The sequence below is a fragment of the Mytilus edulis genome, chromosome 12 (genome assembly GCF_963676685.1).
Source record: "Mytilus edulis chromosome 12, xbMytEdul2.2, whole genome shotgun sequence".
Lineage (NCBI taxonomy): Eukaryota > Metazoa > Mollusca > Bivalvia > Mytilida > Mytilidae > Mytilus > Mytilus edulis.
Genome location: NC_092355.1, coordinates 54495454 through 54504187, shown reverse-complemented (window position 1 = coordinate 54504187; position 8734 = coordinate 54495454).

The following is an 8734-nucleotide window of genomic DNA, read 5'->3' as shown; positions in this document are numbered from 1 at the left end:
ATGTTCTTGGTTTACTAGAAACATTTGAATGCACATTAGTGATATTTTCAGTACCATTTTTTATACGACCGCAAAATTTGAAAAATTTTTCGTCGTATATTGCTATCACGTTGGCGTCAGCGTCGTCGTCGTCGTCGTCGTCGTCGTCGTCGTCGTCCGGCGTCCGAATACTTTTAGTTTTCGCACTCTAACTTTAGTAAAAGTGAATGGAAATCTATGAAATTTTAACACAAGGTTTATGACCACAAAAGGAAGGTTGGTATTGATTTTGGGAGTTTTGATCCCAACATTTTAGGAATTAGGGGCCAAAAAGGGCCCAAATAAGCATTTTCTTGGTTTTCGCACTATAACTTTAGTTTAAGTAAATAGAAATCAATGAAATTTAAACACAATGTTAATGACTACAAAAGGAAGGTTGGTATTGATTTTGGGAGTTTAGGTCCTAACAGTTTAGGAATTAGGGGCCAAAAAGGGACCCAAATAAGCATTTTTCTTGGTTTTCGCACCATAACGTTAGTATAAGTAAATAGAAATCTATGAAATTTAAACACAAGGTTTATGACCATAAAAGGAAGGTTGGTATTGATTTTGGGAGTTTTGGTCCCAACAGAATAAGGGGCCCAAAGGGTCCAAAATTAAACTTTGTTTGATTTCATCAAAATTGAATAATTGGGGTTCTTTGATATGCCGAATCTAATTGTCATGACTGTGTATGTAGATTCTTAACTTTTGGTCCCGTTTTCAAATTGGTCTACATTAAGGTCCAAAGGGTCCAAAATTAAACTTAGTTTGATTTTGACAAAAAATGAATCAGTTAGGTTCTTTGATATGCTGAATCTAAAAATGTACTTAGATTCTTGATTATTGGCCCAGTTTTCAAGTTGGTCCAAATCGGGGTCCAAAATTAAACTTTGTTTGATTTCATCAAAAATTGAATAAATGGGGTTCTTTGATATACCAAATCTAACTGTGTATGTAGATTCTTCATTTTTGGTCCTGTTTTCAAATTGGTCTACACTAAAGTCCAAAGGGTCCAAAATTAAACTTAGTCTGATTTTAACAAAAATTGAAATCTTGGGGTTCTTTGATATGCTGAATCCAAAAATGTACTTAGATTTTTTATTATTGGCCCAGTTTTCAAGTTGGTCCAAATCAGGATCTAAAATTATTATATTAAGTATTGTGCAATAGCAAGTCTTTTCAATTGCACAGTATTGCGCAATGGCAAGAAATATCTAATTGCACAATATTGTGAAATAGCAATTTTTTTTTAAATTAGAGTTATCTTTCTTTGTCCAGAATAGTAAGCAAGAAATATCTAATTGCAAAATATTGTGCAATAGCAAGATTTTTTTTTAATTGGAGTTATCTTTCTTTGTCCAGAATCAACTTAAATCTTTGTTATATACAATATACAATGTATATTCACTTTTTACTACCAACTGATAAATTAAAATAATCTTTACCATTCAGTGATAACAAGCAGTTTTTTTACATCTTATTTCCTTATCTTATCTAAAATGTTTTTAGATAATGTATGTTGGACATTTGCCAGACATGACTATGATGTCATTTTCTATTTTTATTTGCCAATAACTTTATGTAAATAACTTCATTGGAAATTTGCCAATATAAAATGTTGCTGATGAAGTTTTTTTTATTGTTTTATACAATAAACAATGTATATTCACTTTTACTACCAACCAATCTTTACCATTCAGTGATAACAAGCACTTTATATTACATTTTAATATTTTATGATGTATTTAAAAGAGTAGTTATTGTTGCAAACTCCATTAGAAATTTGAATTGATATCAGTTTTGGAAAAAGGGAAACAGGGATGTGAAAAAAGGGGGGGGGGGGGGGGTTAAATTTTTCTCATTTCAGATTTCATAAATAAAAAGAAAATTTCTTCAAACATTTTTTTGAGAGGATTAATATTCAACAGCATAGTGAATTGCTAAAAGGCAAAAACAAACTTTTAAGTTCATTAGACCACATTCATTCTGTGTCAGAAACCTATGCTGTGTCAACTATTTCATTTTAGATTTAAAAAGTTTGAAGAAGAAATCTTTAATTGTAAAATTTGTAAAATCTTGACATTTGTTTTGTGTAAAAAAAAAAACCATGTAATGTCAAAAATTTGATCACAATCCAAATTCAGAGCTGTATCACGCTAGAATGTTTTGTCCATACTTGCCCCAACTGTTCAGGGTTCGACCTCTGCCGTCGTATAAAGCTGCGCCCTGCGGAGCACCTGGTTTATTATGGGCCCAGTTTTCAAGTTGGTTTAAATCAGGATCTAAAATTATTATATTAAGTATTGTGCAATAGCAAGTCTTTTCAATTGCACAGTATTGCGCAATGGCAAGAAATATCTAATTGCACAATATTGTGAAATAGCAAATTTTTTTTTAATTAGAGTTATCTTTCTTTGTCCAGAATAGTAAGCAAGAAATTTCTAATTGCAAAATATTGTGCAATAGCAAGATTTTTTTTTAATTGGAGTTATCTTTCTTTGTCCAGAATCAACTTAAATCTTTGTTATATACAATATACAATGTATATTCACTTTTTACTACCAACTGATACAATTTTTCTCATTTGAAATTTCATAAATAAAAAAGAAAATTTCTTCAAACATTTTTTTGAGAGGATTAATATTCAACAGCATAGTGAATTGCTCTAAGAGAAAACAAAAATTTTAAGTTCATTAGAACACATTCATTCTGTGTCAGAAACCTATGCTGTGTCAACTATTTAATCACAATCCAAATTTAGAGCTGAATCCAGCTTGAATGTTGTGTCCATACTTGCCCCAACCGTTCAGGGATCAACCTCTGCGGTCGTATAAAGCTTCGCCCTGCGGAGCATCTGGTTTGTTGTTGAATGCTTTAACTGTTTATGCTTTGAAACAAGATCCAGAGGTCTTGCCTTTATTGTAGTAATCTTATATCTTCCAAAACATAAAAGGTTCAATGTATAAGTTGTTTTGTTTTATATTCTGTTCTTACATATTTTGCATTTGCCTTATTTGTTTACTTTTGTGTTCTTGTTATATTTTTGAATTTGTTTCTTAGGGAGCTACCATTTGATTTTTATGGGGGGGGGGGGGGGGGGGGTTATCCAGACTTTTTTTAACCTAAATTGTCGTCCTGACTTTTTTTTTTTTGCAAGTGTCTCATCCTGCCTTTTTTTTTTAACTCAAAACTCCTGTCCTGCCTATTTTTTTCAAATTTCATCCTAGCCCCCCCCCATAAAAATCAAATGGTAGCTCCCTTACTATTGACCATATATTGAATATCAATACATATGAGACTCTATGGGTATGATGTCCCTTAAGAAGCTAAATATATGGTTATAATTGCATAGACTTTTTACTAGTCAATCTTCTTATTTTGTCTTTTTGGTAGACCCTCCCCTTTTTTACATTGCTTTCAAAAAAATATCTATGCATTTGTACTATAAAGATCATTTTATCTGTACATAAGATTGGTTTAAATAATTATCCAATGAAAACCCATTTTACCAGATCATAGAATTGTTTCAAATAATTATTCATTCATTAAATAAAATTAAAATTAAAATTAATAAAATTGAGATTAAAAACCATTCTATTCGTCTTGATTCATTTAATTGGTTTAACAATCATTTATTCAATGAAAACCATTTTCAGTATATATGATTGGTTTCATGAACAATAGATGAAAACCATGGAAATGCAGATGAAAATAAATGAATCCACAGAATAAATTCAAACATTCCAGACTAAGGGGAGATAACAAAGACTAAGGGGAGATAACAATGTCTGTTTCTAACCTCACATCATTTTCAAGTGATTTCTATATGAGCCTATAGCATCATATCATTTTCAAGTGATTTCTATATGAGCCTATAGTGAGCCTTCTTTTTACTTTAACTGTATATTTTACTGCTGCATAAATTGTATGCTCCCTCTTTTTAATTATATCATCATGTTAGTTTAATTCTATCATTGTTATATCTACATACTTTATAATGTTATACCAATACATTTAGGCAATATTTCTGTTAGCTTGATCTATATATGTCCATATCATTTTTATATTTCCAGGAGAAAAATTTTGTATGAAATAATATGAATACATATAGCCTGATCTCTTTTCATTATATATATTATAAATATATATCAATGATAAATATTTATAACCTTGTTTATTCTTGATTCTTTATTCATAAATGGTTTAAAAAAAACTTCATATCAATATCCAGAAAGGCCTTGTATTTATAAATTATTAAAACAGCTACTTATTATATTTATAGTTATGTTTTACTTTTATTTAAATATTCAACATAAAAAGACAGTATTACACAAGAAATGTCACAAGGCAATGATCAACTACATTATGTTGTATATAATCAAAACCCAGATAAATCATTTCAATTTGAATATAATTACAACTTTAGTCTCTTGTGCAAATGTTTTTTCAAAATATTTCTCATAAAAATCTTACACCATTAATGATAGAGTTTCTACTATTTGTTGATTCAAATAAAAGAAAAAAGGAAGTTTTGTTTTTCTTGTTTTACTGTATGAGTGGTCTCAGTAAGATTGTGGTAGCATGCTCACTTGAAGTGCTGAAGCTTTAGGGGTTTGAATGGGGCTTGATTTCAGAAAAGAGATTAATGAGTAAATTTTGCAGAATAACGGGTAAAAAATGTAAAAGTAGGCAAAATAAGAACAAACACATAGAACAATTAAGAGCTGGAACATAAGAAAATAGTGTCAATATAAATAAAAGATAGAGAGAAAAAAAGCTCTAGAGATGCTCTAAATAATGAAGGACCCCTCAGCCAGACCTTCTTTAATCCCTACTCATGTCATACCACAGACTAGAAAATTGGAAGTTGCTACTTTTTCACTAGTCAATCAGTATGTAAAAGTAATGGTAGGTCAACATGACGGAATAATCATCTTGATATGCATGAGATATTTCCTAATGGATGTGAAATACTAACATAGACATCCATATTTTCCATTTCGAACTAAATTTGCATATTTTCTATTAGGGATGATAAAGAAAAGATGTGGTATGTTTTCAGAAATTAAACTTAAGTGAGACCATTGCATACTATGTTTCATTAAAGATCATAGCATAAATTGAATCAAAAGCATTCCAAGAAACAGCTAGAGTTATCTCTCTCTGACTAGTGAATTAGTGATTGACAAAATATTTTTTTCAGATTTTCATTGCGAGAAAAATTTGTTATACTTCACTTATTACTAATACAGAATATAGAACATATAATTATCGCTCCTGAATATGACCGAAAAAAAACCCAGAGTTAAAGTATTTTCTTTTACATAAAAGACAGGTGTTTATATATACAAAAATAGTTATCAAAGGTACCAGGATTATAATTTAGTACGCCAGACACGCGTTTCGTCTACACAAGACTCATCATCAGTGACGCTCATATCAAAATATTTATAAAGCCAAACAAGTTCAAAGTTGAAGAGCATTGAGGATCCAAAATTCCAAAACGTTGTGCCAAATACGACTACGTTAATCTATGCCTGGGATAAAAAAAAATCCTTAGTTTTTCGAAAAATTCCAAGTTTTGTAAACAGGAAATTTATAAAAATGTACATAATTAAGGTAGCACAATACAAAGATTTTATAACTCCAACTCCCAAGTTTTAAAATGCTGTAACTTTCTTAATAATGCTTGAAAAAGTGGTAGTTTTGGCTAGCTAACAGATTAATCTTTCAAATAAATGCAATGTTAGTATTATGCAACAATTATGTAACCAATTATAATGTTAACTGTGTCTAAAATATTTTTCACCAAATTTCCACTTTCAAATGAAATTAGCTTCTGCATAGGTATCCCTAGAGGGTTGATTTTATCATATGTTGTTCCTATGACCATTATCTACAAAAGGGTGTCTCAGATTTAAGATAGAATGTATAGAACAAATTTTACACCTACTTAAACATTATCTTCTTTTATGTGGTTAGGATGTTTACACTAATTAGAGATTTATGAGAGAATGGAATACAATAGAGACAATCTGAGACACCCTTTTGAAGCCCATGATGTGTTGATTACGATTTCGTTAAAATTTTCCGTATAGTTAAAGAGATGATAGAGCTAAATTCATTCACGTGAACGTACCCAGATTTTGCCACTAATTACATAATAATTGATTACACAATGATTGCATAATAAAAATATTGCATTCATTTAAAAGATCAATCTTTTGTCTATCTATGTATACCTCTTTTATTATTTTCTATGCATTCATAAGAAAGTTACAGCATTTCAAAGGTTAGTGATTGGAAGTAAACAAATCTTTGTATTGTGCTACCTTAACATTAACGTCAACTAGAAAATAAGTTGCTTTCTTTGAAAAAAGAAAAGCAATACATGAACCCACAACTTCTGACTGCGTTCAATAACATTAGTTGATTTTATTTGCTTTTGATTTGAACAAATTTACTGTGAATGAGATATTGATCAATATTAATGAGTTTTGTTGTCACATCATTATTGAAAATATGTAATAGTGGGTAGATTATTGCACATGTGAATGAATTTACTTAATTTTTACTTTGTGTTTCATGTACAAATTGCTGCTGATCTATTGCAATTCCCAATTTCTGCAAACTCTAAGTGACTACGGGAAATTTTATTGACTCTGCAACATACGTCTAATCCTCAGGTTGCTTTTTTTGTGGTTAATTTATTTTGACTTTTAAAAATTGATATCGATTTAATTTGTTTCCTGGAAGTTTTTAATTATCCTGCATAATTATTTGAGGCTGTCTGTGACAATTATACACACTTTATTTGTAATGTAATCAATGTGGACATATAAGATAAATAAATGTTAAAGTTCTGGACCTCAGATTTGAATATATGGTTTAGGTTATTTGTCAAAATACCTTGATATATGACTTATAATATCTACTATATAAGAATTGTTCTGTGATATACCTTCAAGAAAAAAGTAAACCAAATAAGATTAATATAGAAAAGAAGTTTGGTGTGATTTTCGATGAGATTCTTTCACAAGAGACCTTATAACACAAAAATTAACAGCTATACATTTTCAAACAGCCTTCATAAAAAAAAACCATAGCCCCTACCACAGTCAGCTACAATAGGCCTTGGAATAAGAAATGTAAACAATACAAACGAAAAAAGGAACGACCTGATTAATGTACCCAAAAAGAAACGAAAAATCAATCATGCAACACAGCAACAACCATTGAATTACAGGCAGATACTTACTGAATGTGACAGGGATATGTTTGATAATATATGATATAAATTTTGAAATACAAATATTTTTTTTCATTTGCATTATCTCCAATTAGTTAAGATAAATTGTATTCCGAAATATAACATATATTAGATATAGTAAAGTTATTGGCAAAGATCGGTATAATAATTTACACTTGTTTTATAAACGTTTTATGATACAAATATATATATAAATATATAATATATAAAACTTACTAAAGAACATCACAAATACGAAATTTAAATATGAGTTTATGCTATAAAAATGTTTTAATAAAAAAATGATGAATTAACACTTTTAAAGAATACATCGATAAATATTTCCCTTTTGGAACCTTATTTCATGTTATAGAAGTGACCAACGTATCTGGGATGTACACGTCCGTAATTATCCACCAATTTTTAACCGGATTTTTGTGACAAAAATGTCGGTTATTGATTTGGGGATGTACGGCGGGCGGGCGGTCGGGCGGGCGGTCGGTCGGGCGGGCGGTCGGGCGGGCGGGCGGGAATCAAATGTTGTCCGTGCATTAACTCATGAACCGTTCAACCGAAGCTTTTAAAATTTTAATATGTTGTTACTGACAACTAAATGAAGGTCAAGTTCAATAATGGCGATTTTTACTTTTACCGTTCAGGAGTTATGGTTCTTGAAAGATTGAAAAATGGAGTTTCCAGTCGTGTACGTGCATAAACTCATGAACCATTCAACCAAAGCTTTTAAAATTTTAATATGTTGTTACTGACAACTAAATGAAGGTCAAGTTCAATAATGGCGAGTTTGACTTTTACCGTTCAGGAGTTATGGTTCTTGAAAGATTAAAAAATGGAGTTTCCAGTCATGTCCGTGCATTAACTCAGGAACCGTTCAACCAAAGCTTTTAAAATTTTAATATGTTGTTACTGACAACTAAATGAAGGTCAAGTTCAATAATGGCGATTTTGATTTTTACCGTTCAGGAGTTATGGTTCTTGAAAGATTGAAAAATGGTGTTTCGAGTCGTGTCCGTGCATTTTCTCATGAACCATTCAACCAAAGCTTTTGAAATTTATATATGTTGTTACTGATGACAAAATAGAGGTCAAGTTCAATAATGACGATTTTGACTTTTACCGTTCAGGAGTTATGGTTCTTGAAAGATCGTAAAATGGTGTTTCCATTCACGTTGTTGCATTTACTCATGAACCATTCAATCTAAGCTTTTCAAATTTTAATATGTTGATACTGATGACAAAATGGAGGTCAAATTTGATATTGACGATTTTAACTTCACATTCATCAGTAATGGTTCTTGTGATATTGCCAGGACACAAATAAATGTTAATAAATCCGGTTTGCTGTCGTTGTGACAGCCTCTTGTATTTCAATACAATAAACAAAGGCGATGTCTTCAAAGGGTTATTTATTGATACACAATATTGACACATCTTGCTTTCATATTC